The 21,331-nt window shown below is 43.0% G+C and overlaps 1 protein-coding gene across 2 annotated transcripts in view; it reads left to right on the top strand.

Annotated features, from left to right (window-relative positions):
• The first annotated feature begins 797 nt into the window (after nucleotides 1-797).
• DHRS7B (dehydrogenase/reductase 7B) overlaps nucleotides 798-21,331 on the top strand; it is a 40,150-nt gene continuing 19,616 nt past the window's right edge. Inside the window, exon 1 of one of the 2 annotated variants that reach the window (XM_075561054.1) lies at nucleotides 798-1,049. The gene's annotated coding sequence lies outside the window, so the exon portion shown is untranslated. The remainder of the gene's footprint in view (nucleotides 1,050-21,331) is intronic. The other variant, XM_075561053.1, reaches the window with a different exon arrangement.

The following is a 21,331-nucleotide window of genomic DNA, read 5'->3' as shown; positions in this document are numbered from 1 at the left end:
AGTGTCTTTTGATGTCTTAATCACAACCAATCATTAGTCTTTTCCTTTACAATTGGTAGTTTTTGTCTTTTGCTAATAAGTATTTTCAAATGGTTATGACAATATTCTGCTGTTACCATCTAGAAATTGTACATTTAGCTCTAAAACCCATTGTTTTGGCGTTGATTCAGACTCATTGCGACCCTGAGTCTGTAAGGAAGCAGATAGCAGAGCATGGTGGGTTTGAAACACTGACTGTATATAGTTAGGAGTACCTTATCCTTCAGCTCCACTACACACTATTTTTTTTTCTTTTTCTTTTAGGCTTTCTTACTATGATCTAGAATTGGTTTTCTTGTACACGGTAGGGATCAAGTGCACATTCTATTTCTCCTCTACTGACAATCAATTGATCTAGCACTATTCATTGACAAGAATTCTCCTAATAGTATTGTTCTTTGGATCGGAAGGCTGGTGTGTGTGTGGGGGTGGGGGTGGGGCCTAAGGGATGCCTGAATCTTAACTACACACATATGGGTCTGTTTCGGATTTTTCTATTTTTTTCGACCGGTGTGTTTGCCTATCGTCGTTTTAATTTCTATCATCCTAGATTAATGAGTCTTGATCATTGTAAAGGCTATGGTTATAGGTCTCCCTTGAGAATACGCGGAACCCAAACTCTAACCTTGCAAGGTTTCCTGCGGAAGACGAAGGCTGGAACGAGAGGAGGAGGAACCTGTCCAAGCCGAGCGCGGTGATAGGAGGACGCCCGCGCGCACGCGCAGTCGCCACGCCTGGGTTTGGACAAAGCTGCGTAGGAGGGTGACGTCACTTCCGAGGCGGGAGGGTGAAGTCGTTTGACTTCCCTTCAGTTCGCTGTGTCCTCGGAGAGGAAGGTATCTGACCCCGAGCGCGATAAGCGCGTGTGGGTGCCCCACTCGGAGGAGGGGACGTAGCCTGGTGGGGAAGCTGAGTAGACGGTGAGGACTCCGAGGGAGTGCCGGGCCCCCAGGCCGGCTTCCGGGGTCTGGTGGTGGAAGGTCTAGGCGCCCGTGGACACCTCCACCCAGGCAAGTACCTCCCAGCTGGAGTTTAGCCATCTTTTTGTTGGGGAACCAGTATCGGTGGTTGAGACGCCCCGATGCCCGATTTTCCATGCTTAGAAATGGGTTTCCTGCCCCACTTTGGAGAGGACACAGCACCCCAAATGCTCTCTGTGTACTCGTTTATGTCCAGTATTCAGATGGTTGTGTTCGTGGTGCTGGAGCCCAGGGACAAGCCCAGGAGGCTGAAGGGTACTGCCAAAAAAGAGGGCTACTGCCTTTTTAAACATCTATACCAATGGCTATTTTACATGTCTTCCTCCTGAAGTCCTTACACGGCTATTTTGTGGTGTAAGAGCTTAAGGAAATGCACACCTCCATGATATGATTGCTGAGAACAAATGAATGCATAAGCATATGTGGCGAAGGAAGCTGATGGATGCTCGGCTATCAAAAGGTATAGCGTCTGGGGTCTTAAAGGCTTGAAGGTAAACAAGTAGTCATCTAGCTCAGAAGCAACAAAACCCACATAGAAGAAGCACACCAGCCTGTGCGATCACTAGATGTCAAAGGGATCAGGTATAAGGCATCATCAGAACAAAAAAAAATCTTACCATAGTGAATGAAGGGGGACGTGCACAGTGGAGACCCAAAGCCATTTGTCGGCCACTGGAGATCCCCTTGCAGAGGAGTTTAGGGGAGGAGATGAGTCAGTCAGGGTGTGATGTAGCACCGATGAAGAATACAACTTTCCTCTAGTTCCTAAATGCTTCCTCCCCCCCCCCCCCAACCCCGAACCTCCCATTATCATTATCTGAATTCTACCTTGCACGTCTGGCTAGACCAGAGGATGTACACTAGTGCAGATAAGAGCTGGAGGCACAGGGAATCCAAGGCAGATGATACCTTCAGGACAAGTGGTGTGGGTGGCAATACTGGGAGGGTAGAGCGAGAGTGGGTTGGAAAGAGGGAACCTATTACAAGGATCTACATGTGACCTCCTCCCTGGGGCACAGACAACAGAAAAGTGGGTGAAGGGAAACGTCAGGGCATGATATGACAAAATAATAGTTTATAAATTATCAAGGGTTCATAGGGAGGGGGAGCAGGGTGGGAGGGGAAAAATGAGGACCTGATGCCAGGGGCTTGGGTGGAAAGCAAATGTTTTGAGAATGATGAGGGCAATGAATGTACAAATGTGCTTTACACAATTGATGTATGTATGGATTGTGATAAGAGTTGTATGAGCCCCTAATAAAATGTTTTAAAAAGAAAGATTGTGCATGAAAGGTACCAGGCAGTGTCTGGCTCATAGTACTCTTTGGATTTTTAAAAAATCATTTTTAAATGATGTTATGGATTCTGGATGTGCGTTGTTTCAAGAGAACTTGGTGTACTGTATACAAGAATGTGTAAAGTACATATATTTATATGTGGTTATTTTACATTCAGAAATATGCTTGACTTTATGAACAGGTCTCCTGCAGAGTTCCCTTAGATACTACCAAACCAAACTCACTGCCACTGAGTCTGATGACTCATAGTGACCCCTTGTAGGTTTCTGAGAGTGCAACTGCTTATGGGTGTACATGAGGTCCAGCCCCACATTCAGACGGGTCCTAAGGGGTGGTTGTGGAATTGAGGGGTAAATTAAAGAGACATGAGACAAGGCATGCATGTGCTCACCTCTTCCAACTGAGTCTGGAACCAGAATGAGGGAGCAAGGTATTCTCACACGCTTACATATTCTCCAGCACACAAGCCACGGTAAGCGCCTACATAACAGGAAGGGTTGTATTAGAGAGCAGTGGTGACCCCGAACCATAACATTATTTTCGTTGCTACTTCATAACTGTCATTTTGCTACGGTGATGAATTGGGTGGCCCCTGTGAAAGGGGGGGGCTACACATACATGAAGGACTACACAATAGAAAGGAGAGGTATGAATGTGAGAGGAAGGTACATACACAGCAGGATGGCTGGGCTCTCAAGATGGTAGCCTAACCTTGGTTGTCTCTGAGCTGGTTTGACTTTAGGTATCAATGAGCACTTCTCCAGGGGAATAATCTATGATCCTCATCAGAAGGGAGTGGGCCATGCATAGGGTTAGATGGTGTGACTACTTTTGATGGCAGATAGCCTTCAAGCAGTTGACCTTCAAGAGTACAGTGAGTGACCATGTCCTTACAAACAGCACTTCAAAATTGACATTATTAGGAGGTCACATTGAGGGGAATGATTTTTAATTATGGAGTGTGAGTGACAGGAATCTCCAACCCACAAAGAAGAAGGTCTCCCTCCACCGGAGCCCAGACTCCTTAATGTGTGAACCTTGAGATTGTCCGCATACACTCTTCTTGGTTCTATTTTCCACAGATGTAGAAAGCCCAGTCTTCCTTCAGAGCTGCTAGTGGTTTCAAACTGGTGACCATGTAGATCACAGCCCAGTGTGTTTCCCTTAAGGAAGCATATTTGTATCCTAGCCAAGAGACATGGAATATGCTTTCTTCTCTACTCCATTCGTTATAAATTAGTGTTTAGTGAGTACTTGCTGTGTGCCAGGAACCCTGGTAGTGGAGTGGGTTACAAGTTGGGCTGCTAACTGCAAAGTCAGTAGTTCAAAACCACCAGCAGCTCCATGGGAGAAAAACAGGGCTGTCTTCTCTTATAAAGTATTAAAGTCTCTTTTTTTCGTCTCTGGCTGCTTGAGTGCCCTCTGCCATCATGAATGACACATAAGTATCCAGATCAGGAAGTTCATGAGCAACTGACTACTTCAGCAAAAGCAAAAGGTCGTTAATGTCCTTCATCCTGGGAAAGCAACGGTGCCTAAGACAGAATTTTGTAAAACATGGCCCAAATGTGCAAGACTACTGGCTTTGGCATGATTTATGATTCTTTGGATTGTGCAAAGAAAAATGAACCTAAACACAGATTTGCAAGACGTGACATATGAGAAGAAAAAGACCTCAAGGGAACGCTTCAAGGAATGCAAGAGCAGTATGAAAAAAGTCAGAGGGACTGCAAAGGCCAGTGTTGGTGCTGGCAAAAAGAAAGAATAAGGATTCTGCAGTGACTTGGTCTGCAATAGTTATGTGGATTTTTCACAAGAGAAAAAGAAATGATAAAATCTTTCTTGAAAATGTTAAAGGTCTCAGAAACCCACAGCGACAGTTCTCCTTTAGGGTTACTGGGAGTTGATATTGACACCTTGGTAGTGAGTTTGGTTTTTCTGTGTCAGACACCTTACAGGATAATTCAATCTTCACAAAATTACTGTTTGTGTTTATGTTCAAAACCACATGGCTAATGAGGACAGGGTTTATTCATATCATCCAAACCCAGTGCTTGCCTATATAGTTCACCTACTCAAGCAGTCATTTAGCTCTTCATTGAACATCTGTGTTCTGGCAGTATGCTACATCGAGCTCACAAATTCAGGACCATTGAGTTGATTCCAACTCATAACCCTGTTGGATAGGGTAGAACTCCTCGCAGGCTGTACTCTGGGGAGTAAATAGTAGCCACACTGACTCAACCTTTCCACGTTGCTTATAAATCTTGCAAGGGAGCTAGACAGTAAATATGAATTATGGTTGTGTGGTTGTGAAGAACTAGGTAGAAGGTTCTCTGAGATATGTATTGGGATCAGTTGGTAGGAAGAAAGCATGAACAGAGGCAAGGTTTTCTTGAAATAATATTTAGCTGAGACCTGAAGGATTGAGTTGGAGTTAAATTGGACAAAGAGAAGGAATAAGAGCTAAGAAGGAGAGGGAGAGGCATATGTAAATCATGGACAGAAGCAGTACCCGGAAGGACGGCTCACCAAGCAGGGTAGAGAATGTTTGGAAGTCAAACTTAAAATGCAGGCAGCAGTCCTGTCTTCTCCTGAGAGCTATTTTGCTGCCCATTCTTGGTTTATTTGCTTTCCAAATCTGCTTAGAGCCCAGTCTCATTCAAACATGTAGCTAGACATGGAATTGGGGGTGAGAAGAGGGAGAAATACTTACATGATATCTGGTAATTGGCACTGCGAAGGTCAATAGACATGGGATTCGAATACTGTAGTTCATCATTTTTGTCTCTGGTTTATAAATTGATGTAACATTTTCTGCTCTAAGACCTATGGACCTAGGATATAAGAATTTATAAAGCCTCTTTTCCTCCACCATGCATCGTTGAGTTAATATTTTATTTGCTTTCTGCTGTTTTGTCTGTTCTTCTTCAAGTGCATTTCACATCTGTCTAGTAAGCGTTGAGCATTGCTGTAGATATACCCAGACCACTGTCATCGAGTTAGTTTTGACTCACCGTGGCCCTATTTGACAGAACAGAATGGTTTCTTAGGGTCTCTGAGACTATAAATCTCTATGGGAGCAGAAAGTCTCGTCTTTTTCCTATGGAATGCTTGATAGATTTGAACTGCTGATCTTGAAGTTAGCAGCCTACATGTAACCCACTATACCCCCTGGACTCCACTTGTTATTGATGGCAGGGTGCAAATAAGCATGGTCACTGTGCTTCTGACTACGCAAATGTACAATTAGGAGTTGTGGGAATACTATAAAGGAAAAACCAGTCAAACCAGATACGCTTTCATCAAGTTGATGCCTACTTATAGTGACACCATGAGGTCACAGGGTAGAACTGCCCCTGTGAGATTCTGAGACTGTTAAGAGGAGTAGAAAGCCCTGTCCTGAGTGGCTGGTGGTTTTGAACTACTGACCTTGTGAACCACAGCAAGACCCATAACCGCTATGCCACCGGGGCTACCATAAAAATTTTCGAGAAATTGTGACCGTGTACACGAGTACTCTAGAAAGATTGTTGAAAAGTTCCATTAGTTTTCCACACCCCGTCCGCCCCCAGCATTATCTTTTAATACCAGTCCTCTGAATATGGCAGCTCCTGTCAACGTGCTGCTGCGACCATTGTTGTATGATCTTATGCAAAATCTTACTTGTGTGCAATAGCAATCATTCTATAGTTTGAACATTCTGTTGGGTCACCTTTCTTTGGAATGGGCACAAAAATTAATCTTTTCCCATCAGTTGGCCAGGTAACTGCCTCCCAAATGTGCTGGCAGAGACTGAGTGCTTCTTCAGCTTTCTGAAACATTTCAGTGGGTGTGCCTTGGCTTTGGCTAATGCTTTCAGTGCAATGTGAACTTCTTCCTTCAGCCCCATTGGTTCATGCTCATGTGCTACCTCCTGCAATGGTGGGCAGTTGACTGTGGCATGGGGGTTGGTATCTGACCTCTTCTAACTTCACATGTGGGAAGGAGAGTCAAACTCAACATCAGCTCAAGCCTGATTCCTGTAAGGTCTCCAGAGGTCAGATATGCCTCCCCCTCCAACCTTCTTTACTAATTCTGACATCAACTATCCCTCTCAAGGTACTCCACTCTGCTGTTTAATAATTCGTTGCAGTGGCCCCACAACTCACAGACTATTCTCGGGCTTTTGGGGTTTATTAAAGGGAGTTAACACATTACAATTCATGTTCAACAATGCTCAGACTACAGTTTGGGGTCAGGAGTGCTTCTCTTTGTTTCTTGACCTCTCAACCACACAGCCCACTGACCTCTGCCCATGGGCAATGTTTCAAATTTGCCAATAAATGCCCAAAGGGCACTCCACTCCACCAATAGTCTTAGCTTGAAGGTGCTCAGTTGTAGGTCCCTGGGTTAGCAAAGTCAGCTCCCTGGCAAGTGCCTGAGGGTATGTCCTCCACAGCGAGCAATAGACACTCAGCTTTATTGACTCCATGGTGGTGACACCCACAGTGTTGTCTTGTGCTGTGACTCTTGGTTCTGCTGTTGCAATTCCTCTTGTGCTCCTGTGGTACCACAGCTCTCTGTCTCCTGACTCCAGAAGGAGCAGTGCCCAAGGGTTTTTCCATTTTAATAAATTTGTGTCTACTTTATGCTGAGCATCTTGCAGTCTGGAAGGGTAGGACATACCTCTCTGTGGTTCCTCTGCGCTGGTCTCTGTGGAGGCCCTATTATGTGTGCTACTTGGTCACCATTCTTGGTGCCTGAGATCTGTTTTCTTTATATTCAACTGTAAATCTTTTTGCAATTTTCTCTTGTACTCTCCCACTGAGTGACTGGTGGGTTGGAGTCACTGACCTTTTGGGTTAGGTGTTCAGTGTGTTTAACCACTGTCCCACCAGGACTTCTCCCTCTTGACAGGACCAAACCAAACTAAACTCACTACCTGGCAATATTTGTTTGTGGGTTGGTTTGTTTTTATCATTTTATTGGGGGCTCTTACAACGATGTGTGCATTGTGTCCAGCACATTTGTACATTTGTTGCCATCATCATACTCAAAACATTTGCTTTCTACTTGAGCCCTTGGTATCAGCTCCTCATTTTCCTGCCCCCTCCCTCATGAACCCCTGATAATTTATAAATTTTTATTTTGTCATGTCACCTTTGTACACTTAGAGTGCAATAAAATGTGCAGCCTGGTGATTATTTTGGAAATTGTTGTTACTGTTGTTTTTTAAGTGAGGCCATATGTTCAGTGTGGTTAGTTTGCCCTTGTGTGGCCAAATCTAACCCATGGATTCTTATACATGGATTTTAAAGGTGTCACCAGGAGCATTTACTTAAAATTCTGTAAGTTTCCAACCTTTCTAGGGTGTCACTTGTTCTTGCTAATGTCAATAGTGCCATTTCTCCTACCAGCTTTTTGCCACTCATCTAGGTTGGAAATTCAACAAATTCCTTACAAATTCAAATTCCTTAAAAATTCCTATTCCTCCCATCTTCTAAAGCACTGGTGAAGAACATTGGACCTGTAGGGCTATAAAAGGCCCACTGAAATCATCAGTACCAGCTAACCTCAAGACTCACCAAAGAGCTCTTATCTGTACCAAAGTATGTTCTCTGACCTAGCCAGATTTGTAAGGTAGAACTGGGTCATGGTAGTGGGAGGGAGGAAGCATTCAGGAACTATAGGAATGATGTGTTTTCGTTGGTGCTATACTGCACCTTGGTTGAATCATCCCTTCAAGACCTCCGATGCTATATTGTGATAGCCGGGCACCATTTGCTTATACACCCATTTTGTCTTCAGTGACCATGTCAGGAAGGTGAGTATGAAAAAGTGCCAGGTTATTAGAACAAAGTTCTTGTGTTAAGGAAGACCTTGAGTAGATGTCCAAAGTCCGACTACTATCTTAATACTTAAAATAAATTTATGTACATTGGTCTCTATCCCTTTCATTGTAAATTAGTATATTTAAATATACACGTACCTATAACTATGCCTCTATAAATAGCTTTTGTCTCCTATTTCTTTTCTCTGATTTTCTTTTACCTTACTCCTATTCCACTATCATGCTCACTGACACATGGAATTCAGGACAGACAAACTCCTCAGGAACAGTAGTGGGAGTAGTGATACCATGAGGGTAGGGGGTTGGCCGGTGAGGGGGAAGGGGGAGAGAGGGAGAACCCATCACAAGGTTGGATATATAGCTCCCCCTCCTCCTGAATGGGACAAATAACAAATGTGGGTGAAGGAAGACAACAAACGGTGTAAGATAAGAAATAATATATCATTGATCAAGCATTCAGAAAGGTGGGAGGGGAAAAAAGAGGAGCTTATACCAAGGGCTCAAGTAGAAAATGTTTTGGAAATGATGATGGCAACATATGTACAAATATGCTTGATACAATTGATGTATGGAATGCTATAAGAGCTGTAACAGCCCCCAGTAAAATGATTTTTTAAAAAGAAAGACTTGTAAAAGAGAAGCAGTTCTAGCTATCAGACAAAAAAAAATCACCGCCATCTCATCGCGACCCTACAGGACAAGGTAGAACTGCCCTGATAGGCTTCCAAGACTAACTCTTTACAAGAATAGAAAGCCTTGTCTTTCTTTTGCGGGGCAACTGGTAGTTTCAAACTGTTGACCTTGTGGTTAACAGCCCACAAGGTAACCAGGACTTTTTCATTTTCAAAGCAAATAAAAAACCACTTCAATGCCATCAAGTCACTACACCAGGAGGGCTCCTGTCATTTGCATTAGGGATGAGTTATTTAAAGGTTTGACTCATGTGGTCCACAAGCGATGTTATAAATAGCCAAATGGCCCTTGACAGCAAAATGGTTCCCCGTCCTGTTCTAAAGTTTCTAAGTAATCTGAGACCTGATGGCTACAATGCCAGCAGTGGGAGAGGTCTCCTAGTGACAGATGAATTGATTAAACATTGTTTATCATTAATTGAATCCTGCTTGCTAATAGTTAGCTCTCATTTTTTAAGTAAGAACATGTTTGTATTAGGAACAGTAAACTTTGGGGGTGGGAGGGTGTGCACATTTTTTCAAGGTTTGTGTGAGTAGTTCTCATTCTTTAAATTGGCGATTTATATTAGGAAGAAGGAACCCTGCTAGCAAGATGATTAAGTGCTTGGTCACTAATTAAAAGTTAGTGGTTTAGATTTACCAGGTGCTCTCGAGAGAAAGATGGCGCCGTCTGCTTCCATAAAGATACAGCCTTGGAAACATTTGGGACAGCTCTGCTATGTCTTAAAGGTTTGCTTTGTGTCAAAGTCAATAGCAAAAAAAAAAAAGCAGTGGATTTTTGTTTTTGTTTTGAATCTGTTTTTATACGGCTGTTCTATGAATGTTGTAGAAGCATTGTCCAGAGTTCTATAAATCTCACTGGTATCAAGTCTGTTCTGACTCAGAGACCCTACAGGACAGAGGAGAGATCTTTATAGAAACAGACTGCCTCATCTTTCTCCCTTCAGGTGGCTGATGGGTTTTAACTGCTGGCCTTTCCGTTAGCATCTCAATGCTTAACACACTGTACCACAAGGGCACTTTTCTGTATGAATATGACATTCTATATTGCTTTAATGTACTAGCTAAACAATCAAGGAAGGTAAGTTTCTATTAACTAGCCTATTTATATTCAGCTATATAAGCCATGAATATAAAATGCCTATTGGTGGGCATAGTGGGTTATGGAAGTTCAGAACCACCAGTCACCCAAAGAGAGAAAGCTAAGGATTTCTACTCCTGGGGGAGAAAAACATTCCTGGAAACCCACAGGGAAGTTCTACTCTGTTTTGCAGGATCTCTATGAGTTGGAATCAACTCAGTGGCAGTGAGTTTAGTCTTTGAGTTTGAGATTACCATGAAAGAGCATTAGACAACTAACTGTAGGGTTAACAGTTCAAACTTACCAGCAGCTCTGCCAGAGAAAATTGAGGTGCTCTGTTCCTATAAAGATATATAGCCTGTTCGTTACATTACCCTTGATCATGCCCTACCAGGCCTCCCACACCCACCTCACCACCAATTTGGATCACTTGATGTTCCCTTGTCCCTGGGTTTGTTAACACCACTTCCTTTCCCCACCTCCCCCTCTCCCATGTCCCCCCGGAACTGTCAGTCCCATTCTTTTCTCCTCCAGATTGTTCATCCAGCCTATCTTATTTAGACAGACCTGCGGAGATAATAACATGCACAAACACAAGACAGAGCAAAACCAAGCAGCAATATTACAACAAAACAACAACAAACCACTGACAAAGAACAAAACACAACAAGAAAGAAAAGCTTGTAGTTAGTTCAAGGATCGTTTGTTGGCCTTTAGGAGTGTTTTCTAGTCCAGTCTGTTGGGGCACCACGCCCTGGTCCACCTTCAGCATTCCCTGGGAACCTTGCCGCTCCCTTCCCTTGCTGTTCCCCTCTACTCCCCCAGTACTTTGCCTCGGTGTGACGGGATCAGGTGGGGGCACATTTCCTACACTGTGTATCCACTGCTGTACCCCGCAGGGCCTTGGGTTGGTGAGGGACATCTTGTCTCTTAGTGGGGTTGGCCTTGTGGTCCTCTCTATGGACTGGCTGCTCTAATTGGAGTCATCGTCCTCAAGGCCTGGTGGCCAGGATGTGCTCTACTCTCTCCTACTCCCCCTTCACCTGCTTCCGTGTGCTCCGATCAGATATGCCCCTCTCCCGAAGCTGCAGATTCAATGCCGTCCTTTGAAATAAATTCTTCTGGGGGGAGGGGCAGGGTTCCACTTAGTATTCAGTACTGGGGCCAGACCCCCAGACCTCTCCACTTGTTCCATACTCCACGCCAGAATGTTGCATTCACTCCTTGGGGCACTGGGTTGAAGTCTGGTCCCTCTTTCCCTGTGGAGATATAAACAATACCCTCCCCTTGGGTGGGTTAGTGCCCCGTGCCCCCACTGAAACCCAGGTGGGGACTGAGCATGATAGTGGGACAGGAGGATAGTCGAGCGAAATAGAGGAAAGAGCTGGGAGGCAAAGGGCATTTATAGAGGTCTACATAAACACATGTACATATGCAAATATATTTATAGATGAGGATGGGGAAATAGATCTATGTGCCTATATTTATAGGTTTAGTATTAAAGGTAGCAGGAGGACATTGGGCCTCCACTCAAGTACTCCCTCAATGCAAGAATACTTTCTTCTATTAAATTGGCATTCTATGATGCTCACCTGACAACCACTGAAGAAAAAGCGGGTGAATAAGCAAATGTGGTGAAGAAAGCTGATGGTGGCCGGCTATCAAAAGATATAGCGTCTGAAAAAAAAAAAAGATATAGCGTCTGGGTCTTTAAAGCTTTTGAGAGTAAACAAGCAGCCATCTAGCTCAGATGCAACAAAGCCCACATGGAAAAACACACCAGCCTGTGTAATCACGAGGTTCCGAAGGGATCACTTATCAAGCATCAAAGAACAGAAAATCATATTATTGGGTGCACACCTCCATGATACAATCGCTGAAGACAAATGGGTGCATAAGCTTTCAAAAAGTATAGTGTCTGGGGTCTTAAAAGCTAGAAGGTAAACAAGGGCCATCTAGCTCAGAAGCAACAAAGTCCACATGGAAGAAGCACACCAGCCTGTGTGATCACGAGGTGTCGAAGGGGTCAGGTATAAGGCATCATCAGAACAAAAAAATCTTACCATAGTGAATGAAGGGGGGAGTACAGAGTGTAAACCCAAAGGTCATTTGTCAGCCACTTGAGATCCCCTTGCAGAGGGGTCTAGGGGAGGAGACGAGCCAGGCAAGGTGTGATGTAGCACCGATGAAAAATACAACTTTCGGGGGGGAGCGGGGAGGGAGGGGAAAAAAAAGATGACCTGATGCAAGGGGCTTAAGTGGAGAGCAAATGCTTTGAAAATGATTAGCCCAAAGAATGTACGGATGTGCTTTATACAGTTGATGTATATATATATGTATGGAGTGTGATAAGAGTTGTATGAGGCCCTAATAAAATGTAAAAAAAGAAAAATTCAACTTTCCTCTAGTTGCTAACACCCCCCCCCACTATCATGATCCGAATTCTACCTTGCAAGTCTGGCTAGACCAGAGGATGTACACTGGTACAGATAGGAACTGGAAACACAGGGAATCCAGGGTGCATGGTTCCTTCAGGACCAGGGGTGTGAGTGGCGATACTGGGAAGGTAGAGGGAGAGTGGTTTGGAAAGAGGGAACCGATTACAAGGATCTACATGTGACCTCCTCCCTAGGGGGCGGACAACAGAGAAGGGAGACGTCAGACAGGGCAAGATAAGACAAAATAATAACTCATAAATTATCAAGGGCTCATGAGAGGGGAGAACAGGGAGGGAGGGGAAAAATGAGGACCTAATGCCAAGGGCTTAATTGGAGAGCAAATGTTTTGAGAATGATGAGGGCAATGAATGTACAAATGTCCTTTACGCAATTGATGTATGTATGTGTGATGACCTGTATGAGCCCCTAATAAAACGATTTAAAAAAAGCTATCGCCTGGGAATCAACTCAGTGGTAGTGTAGGTGCTGGGTGGCACCATAATAGCAACTAACAGCAATATTACATCGTGTGGAAGCCTTTGTCGTTTATTTGGGTGGTTAGAATTGAGTCTAGGGATCTATTCATCACTCAGACAATATGAGAATTTTTCCTATTTAACACTCCAGTGAAAAGATTTAAAAAAATTTTTTCATGTCCCCTTATTTGATACACTTTACGAGGTAAGAATGTGGAATTGACTGGGTGTCCCTTGACGCCATAACATACCCCTACAACAACGATTCGTGCCATCAAGTGAGACCAATACCATGAAAATGTTGGAACCTCTAGCTTCATGTGAAGACTGAAGAGCACCTAATAGAAGGGGAGCCCATGAGAAAGCAGTAGATGAGGATATTAGATCATCAGCACCCATCCACCGTCGTCCCCGTCCCGTCCCCGTCCCGTCCTCCCCCCCTCCAGCTGAGCACAGCATGGCCATCTTGAGACAAAGCAGGTAGTATCTGAGTGTGGGGCATAGAGAGGCAGCTGCATGGAATTTATAACAAGAGACTGAGATACTATGTAAACAAACCTTGAATGAAACAAAGTGAGCAGGACTGGAGTATCCAAAAAGGAAATTCCAGGACAATGGGTGGTCCTGATGGCCAAGAACAGTAAGGGAGGCAGAAATGAGGAATGAGACTATTCACCAGTAGTGGTGCCTGACCATTCTGGGCAGGAAATGCTCACTGAATAGTAACGAGGCAACTGCCACATGGGAGATACTTTAAGGAGACCTCATTTTGTCATTTTTCCAGCTTAAGTTGAGCAACGTATGTGTCAAGGAAAAATTATGGAACTGCTGAAACATGCTAAAAGTCCAGAGCATGGTGCATTCCATGTGCCAATCACCCGGATTCACCAGCCATTCACATTTGCTATACTGGAATAACTTCAATTTTGCATTTCAAATTAACAAATTTAATTTTTAAAATTTGCCTTATTGAAGCAACAAAGTCCACATGGAAGAACACACCAGCCTGAGTGAGCGAGTGGTCCCAAAGGGATCAGTTACCAGGCATCAAAGAACAAAAAATCATATCATTGACTGCACACCTCCATGATAGGATCGCTGAAGACAAATGGGTGCATAAGCAAATGTGGTGAAGAAAGCTGATGGTGCCCGGCTATCAAAAGAGATAGTGTCTGGGGTCTTAAAGGCTTGAAGGTGAACAAGCGGCCATCTAGCTCAGAAGCAAATAAGCCCACATGGAAGAAGCACACCGGCCAGTGCGATCACGAGGTGCCCAAGGGACCAGGTATAAGGCATCATGCAAAAAAAAAAAAAAAAAAGATGTAAGTGTGTGTGTGTATGTATGTGTATATATGTGTATATGTATATATGTATGTATATATATGTATATATATATCATATTAAATGAAGGGGGAAGTGCAGAGTGGAGACCCAAGGCCCAAGTGTCGACCAATGGAGATCCCCTCATAGAGGGGTTTAGGAGAGGAGATGGGTTAATTAGGGTGTGAGGTAGTATCGATGAAGAACACAGCTTTCCCCCGGATCCTGGATGCTTCCTCCCCCCAACTACCATGATCCAAATTCTACCTTGCAGGGCTGGATAGGACAGAGGCTGTACACTGGTGCATATGAGGGTTGGAGGTACAGGGAATCCAGGGTGGATGATACCTTCAGGACCAAGGGTGTGAGGGACGATGCTGGGAGAGTGGAGGGTGAGTGGGTTGGAAAGGGGGAACTGATTACAAGGATCCACATGTGACCTCTTCCCTGGGAGAGGGACAGCAGAGAAGGGGGGAAGGGAGACTCCGGATAGGGCAAGATATGACAAAACAACGATGTATAAATTACCAAGGGCATATGAGGGAGGGGGGAATGGGGAGGGAGGAGGGGAAAAAAAGAGGACCTGATGCAAGGGGCTTAAGTGGAGAGCAAATGCCTTGAGAATGATTGGGGCAGGGAATGTATGGATGTGCTTTATACAATTGATGTATGTATATGTATGGATTGTGGTAAGAGTTGTATGAGTCCCTAATAAAATGTAAAAGAAGAAAAGAGAAAAAAATGATTAGGGCAAAGACTGTACAGATGTGCTTTATACAATTGATGTATGTATATATATGAACTGTGAAAAGAATTGTATGAGCCCCAATAAATTGTTAAAATTTTAAAAAAATGAAAAAAAGGAGGAGAATTTTAAAAGCATAGCTTCCTGTTACTGAAGCTGACATAGGAATGTTTTTATATTTAAAAATACATGTTTCCCGAAAAAAAAAAATTTGCCTTATTACATCTCATTCATTGGCTGAATTTATAAAACTTTACATGACCAGAAGACAGGTAGGTATGTTATAGACAGCTTTCTAAGTTAAATGTAATTTAACTTACTTACGCTGTAATGCACTTAGGCAGTAAGTGTGATTTTAGTTTCTTAAACATCTTTTCAGTTTAAGGTATGCTTCTCTTTTAATAAGACTTTTTATTAGGCAAATCAAGTTGTGTTTTCATCCTGAACAGGCTTCAGAAAAGGAATAAGGGTGACAAGTCATCTGTGATGCCAAGTGGGAAATCTGCTCACAGAGGTTGAAATAGATGGACAGTTTGCGGGTTCCTGTCCTGAAAAGACCTCACACAGTCTGCAAGTATGCCAGTAAAGTGATAGTGTCTGTGCTGGGCTATTTTTAAATGAAAGGTAGTGATTCGTATAGAGGGGTTCTTTCAGATTTTTATGCTTTCGTTCTAACTATACATCCAGCATGTGTTCCACTTTGTTTTTGGCATTAGTGTCATTGCACTAATTGTTTCAAGTAGTATCGTTACAGGAATCCGCTTTTGAAACCAGCGTTAGAGTAAAGGGCATCTCCTAGTTAGATTTCACAATGATGTCTTTCAGTTCTAAAAATAACATGAGGTTCAGAGTAAACCATCATATTAGATAAGTTACAATAGGCGGATTGTCCAAGAGACAGACATTGGACAAAAAGTAAATCATTTATCTGAATTCATGAAGAAACCAAGACAACTTAATAGAGTTTACGATCTGATTTCAACAATGGGACTACTTGAAATTAAATAATATTTAATGTTTATTCTATTAAAAATGAGATACTTTTAATGATTTTAACCCCCCAAAGCTACAGGAATCTTCGTAACAATTGGCAAATAGTTCAAATGGATTTCAGGTTCTTCACACTTAAGGTGTGAGGCATCTGCATATTATTTATGAGTGTAGGCAAATAAGACAACTTAATCTGGGACATTCCAATTATAAAATGAGGGATTAGATCATATCTCCATGATTCAATTTAGTCAACATTAAGGTCTTATCACATATAATGAATGAGACATAGAATGAAAAGCCCAAGTGTGATTTTAGAGACCATTCACTGAGAAAGAGAGACGGCTGTATAAATAATTATGCTGCTTTGTGGTAAGTGTGACATGGAAGAGTAGATGGTACAGTGATGTTAAAGATGTGATTAACTTCTGTGGGCTTTGGGAAGGCGATAATGTGCAAGCAGGAATTTGAAGGTTTAATAGGAGTTGTCAAGGTGGACAAACAAGCGAAAGCAAGCACCAGACACTGGTTCTCTTCGACCTCCCATGCAAAGTATTTACCAGTTCTGTGGGTCAGACGGTACTTCAGTTCTCATGGTGACTTGGTGGCCCATTGTGAGGAATTCAGTCTCCACAAAGGCCCAGTAACAGACCAACAGCTGTTTTTCAAAGGGGCAGTAGTTGTCTGCAGAGGATGGCAGGACTTTACTCCAAAATCCCAATGGTCTACGCTGTGATTCACCAATAGGGGTCTGCCAAAGACTCCACACTGAATCTTGATCTGCAGTTGACACCTCTAGCACCATCAGGTCAACTGGATCATATGGTCCCAGTGGCAAAGCAGCTTGCACGGCAGCCTGAACCTGTTGAAGAGCCTTTTCTTGTTCTGGGCCCCACCCAAAATTGGAGGCTTTTCGTGTCACTTGATAAATAGGTCGAAGTAGAACACCCAAGTAAGGGATATATTGCCTCCAAAATCCAAAGAGGCCCACTAGGTATTGTGGCTCCTTTTTAGTTGTTGGGGGAATGGGCAAATTCAATAGCTTATTCTTCACTTTAGTAGGAATATCTCGACATACCCCACAACACTGAACTCCTAGAAATTTTACTGAAGTGGAGGGTGCTTGAATCTTCGTTGGGTTAATTTCCTAACCTCTTGTATGCAGATATTGTACCAATGAAACTAATCTTTGATACATCCTCTTTAGTGGGTCCAATCAGCATAATGTCATCAATATAATGTACCAGTGTGATATTTTGTGGAATAGACAGGCAGTCAAGGTCCCTTCGGACTAAATTATTGCACAGGGCAGAAGAGTTGATGTGCCCCTGGGGAAGAGTTGTGAAAGTGTATTGTTGCCCCTAGCAGCTGAAGGCAAACTGCTTATGGTGGTCCTTTGAGACTGGTATTGAGAAGAAGGCATTGGCCAGATCAATAGCTGCATACCAAGTACCAGGAGAAGGATTAATTTGCTCAAGCAATGTAATCACATCTGGAACAGCAGCTGCAATTGGAGTCACCACCTGGTTAAGTTTATGATAATCCACTGTCATTCTCCAGGATCCATTTGTCTTCTTTACAGGCCAAATAGGTGAATTAAACGGGGATGTGGTAGGAATCACCACCCCTGCATCTTTCACATCTTTGATGGTGGCACTGATCTCTGCAATCCCTCCAGGAATGTGGTACTGCTTTTGGTTTACTATTTTCCTAGGCAATGGCAGTTCTAATGGTGTCCACTTGGCCTGTCCTACCATGATAGCCCTTATTCCACATTTCAGGGATTCAATATGCGGTTCTTCCAGTTACTAAGCATGTTTATTCCAATGATGCATTCAGGAACTGAGGGAATAATGACAATGGGTTCAGGAGCCCATTCGAGGGATACCTGAGCTAAAACTCCATTGATAACTTGACCTCAGTAAGCCCCCACTCTGACTGGTGGGCCTTTGAAACACTTTGAGTCTCCTGGAACTAGTGTTGGTTCTGAGCCATTGTCCAGTAATCCCCGAAAAGTTTGATTATTTCTTTTTCCCCAATGAACACTCACTCTTGTGTAAGACCGCAGGTCCCTTTGGGGAAGGCTAGAAAAAAGACTAACAGTACAAACCAGGTAAACGGCCAATTCACTGTCCCTCAGACCCGTTGGAGGGCCAGACTATAGTTTAAAAAAAAAATCTATGAACAAATTCCTATGCACACTGCACACATATTTTGAGGTTAAAAAAAACAAACGGGGCCAAAACACCCGGCAGGCCTGATAAATGTCCTCGGTGGGCCACAGTTTGAGGACGCTTGGTATAAACCTTTGGAGATGTAGCAGGGTCCTTCAAAGGGACCCGGCCTTCCCCTCATTCAAGGGGTTGTGAGCCTGTAAACTGACTCAGGTCTGGGAATTGAGTGATTGTGACTGTCTATTCTGCTGTTCACCTGATCTACCATTCTTCAGCCTGTATAGATCACATAAATATTTAGTAGGTTTCCCATCTATTTTATTCCTAGGGATGCCGTGGCTAAGTAGCCAATGCTATAATTCCACACGAGACAGTTGCTTTGATTAATATGAAAACCTTGTTGTCTATTATAACCACGCCCACCCTGTCTCTGTTGATTTAGTGCTGACACCTGCCCTCCACCATTACAGGGACCAATCAGCCCCTTTGTCGGCAAATGTCGAAGTTTGCTTAGGGTAGTTCCCACTATTATTCCTGGAGCACATAAAATAGCAATCATGGGAGTCTTAAGAGATGCTGAGGCCCACTTCACAAACTTGTTCATTATGGTTGTGGTGAAGGGTATGTCCTCAGGACATCCCCTTTTTGAGTCTATGGGAATATCCTGATAGATCCATTCCAACATACCAATTTCCCTAAGCTTTTGGATGCCTTCCTCTACAGTGTACCAAGGCAGGTCAAGTACCTCAAGTTGGTCTAATGTAGTCCATGCTTCAGCGAACTAACCAAATAAAGAATTAGATCCTCTCTTAGTCTCTCGCAGAGACATTGAAAGAAGAATGTGCATAGGGGTCCCATACCCAAAAACTCAGACCAGTCTAATATTACATTTCATGTACCAGTATCCCACACCCTTAGTAACCATGAGGCCTGAACTACCCATCATGAACTGGGTATTGTCTGACCCACAGAATCATGAATGTTAAGTGTGTGCATCAAGAAAACATCCCAACCCAGTGCTGCTCAAGTCCACAAGTCCAACATTAACCCATTATGTCCAACACCAATCCACAAAGTCCTTCTCCAACTCACAAAACAGACGCAATGATGCCGACTGCAGGAGGAAAGCCGAATCAGTGAATGTGTAAGCATCTCAGCGCTGGTAGGGGTCCCCACACGGATGATCCAGCACACAAGGCTGCATGGGGTAGGTTCATGTGGCTTCTCAGCGATGTCTTGCAGAAAGTGAGCCTTGCCACCTGAAGCAGGGAACTGGCTAAGGCAGCTGCACCCTGGTCCTACCTTCAGGAAGCAAGGGACTCAAGAGGTAGAAAGGCGAGGCTCACTGAGCCATTTATCCCTCTGCCCTTCAACTAACTCCACATGTGTCTATTGGCCAGGTTGGCACAATAAACTACCTCACCGGTGAAAATATTTTTATACTGGTATGTCATAAAATTATTAGTATTTTTAAGCATCTTTAGTATCATATAAAACAAGGTTAGTCTAAAGTTTATAGATAAAACCTGTTTCTCAAGATTCAGGGTGGGGGGATGGGGTTGGTTATTTATTTTTCTTTAAGTTGATGTGAAATTTGTATGTTTGACATCTTGAATTTTGGGCTAAGCACTCTCCTTTACCTCAGGAACACCAAATTAGCTTTTGTAATGCTTCTATTCCTGCTTCCAGTCTCCCCGAGGCTGCTTGTTGTAAACTGATTATAATGAGGTCCATTCCCCCTCCTGTTTCAGATCCTTCCCTATGAAGAAAACCCCAAGAAACATTACAGATAAATTTAGTGGAAGAAAAGACACAAATGAGTAGATTAACTCTGTTTAAAATAACCTTTAGGTTTTCTCCTCTGTAGCACTTGCCACATGGAAATAAATATGTCTATTTACTGTTTGTTCACTGTTGTCATCTATAAACACCATCAGGGTCTGTCTAGCTTACTGATATGGCCCTAGACCCAGATCCCCAGTAGGTACTCAGTAATTATTTCTTGGCAAGCTGACATAAACCCTGATAGCATAATGTATTACAGATTGAATTGTAAGCCACCACATCAGCAGTTGAGCCCACCAGGTGCTCAGCAGGAGAGAAATGAGGCTTTCTATTGCAAAAACTGTCAGCCTTGGAAACCCCAAGGGGAAATTCTTTTGTGCCCAATAGGGTTGCTATAGAATTGACTTGATTGGCAGTGAGGGCTTTTAAATTTTTTTTATTTCATCTTGGCTGAAATAAATGAAAAAGTACTGATTGGAAACATACTCCATTTTTTTGCAATTATATTTCCTTTGGGTAATTATTTTTATTGGGGACACTTATAGCTCTTAACACAATCCATATATATATATATATATATATATATATATATATATATATATATATATATATATATATATGCATTTGTGTCAAGCACATCTGTGTATATGTTGTCATCTTTTTTTTTCCAGAACATTTTCTTTCTACTTGAGCCCTTGATATCAGCTCCTCAATTTTTTTACCTTCCCACCTTCCCTCTCCCATGTCCCCTTGATTTGATGCAAATACATTGACCATCTCCACACTCCCTCCCCCTCTTTCAATTTTCTCCATAGTGTCAGTCTGTTACTGTACTAACTTATAGTCTATACTGTTTGTCTCTCCCATTGGCATGTCCTCTCCATCAGGACAATTGTTCCTTATCTTGTTCACTGTGCTCCTGACTCTGGAAGGACTTTAGACACCTTATATATTCATACTCAGGAAACAACTTGTTGGTGCATCTATAGTACAGTTATTAAATGAGGAGGTAGTGGTGCTTAGCCTGCCTGAACTATAAACATTGTGAGTTGAGGTTTTATTCTCAAATTTCTGAGATTGATATATCTTTTCCCTGTAGATTTTTTTTGTTTGTTTGATCTCTGGGAGTTCCTTTCTTGTTACAATTAGCATTTTCTGTCTTGATGTTTCTTCGAACTGTTGTAAGGTTTTATAAATATTGTCATCAAGTCAGTTCCAGCTCATAGCAATCCTGCTTAGAACAGAATGGAACACTGGCCAGTCCTGTGCCATCCTCACACTTGTTATGTTTGGGTCTTCCTCTTTTTTGCTGACCACCTACTTTACTGAGCATGTGCAAAGTATATGAGGTGGCATCTCACGTCATTGCTTCTAAGGAGCACAAGACAGATTAGTTTACTCTTCTGGTGGACCTCAGTACTTTGAATAGTCTTCACCAACATTAGCATCAGTTTTTTGTGGTCTTCTATATTCATTGTCA

This window comes from Tenrec ecaudatus, chromosome 10, assembly GCF_050624435.1.
Source record: "Tenrec ecaudatus isolate mTenEca1 chromosome 10, mTenEca1.hap1, whole genome shotgun sequence".
In the NCBI taxonomy this organism is placed as follows: Eukaryota; Metazoa; Chordata; class Mammalia; order Afrosoricida; family Tenrecidae; genus Tenrec; species Tenrec ecaudatus.
This window is presented reverse-complemented; position numbering and strand designations above follow the sequence as displayed.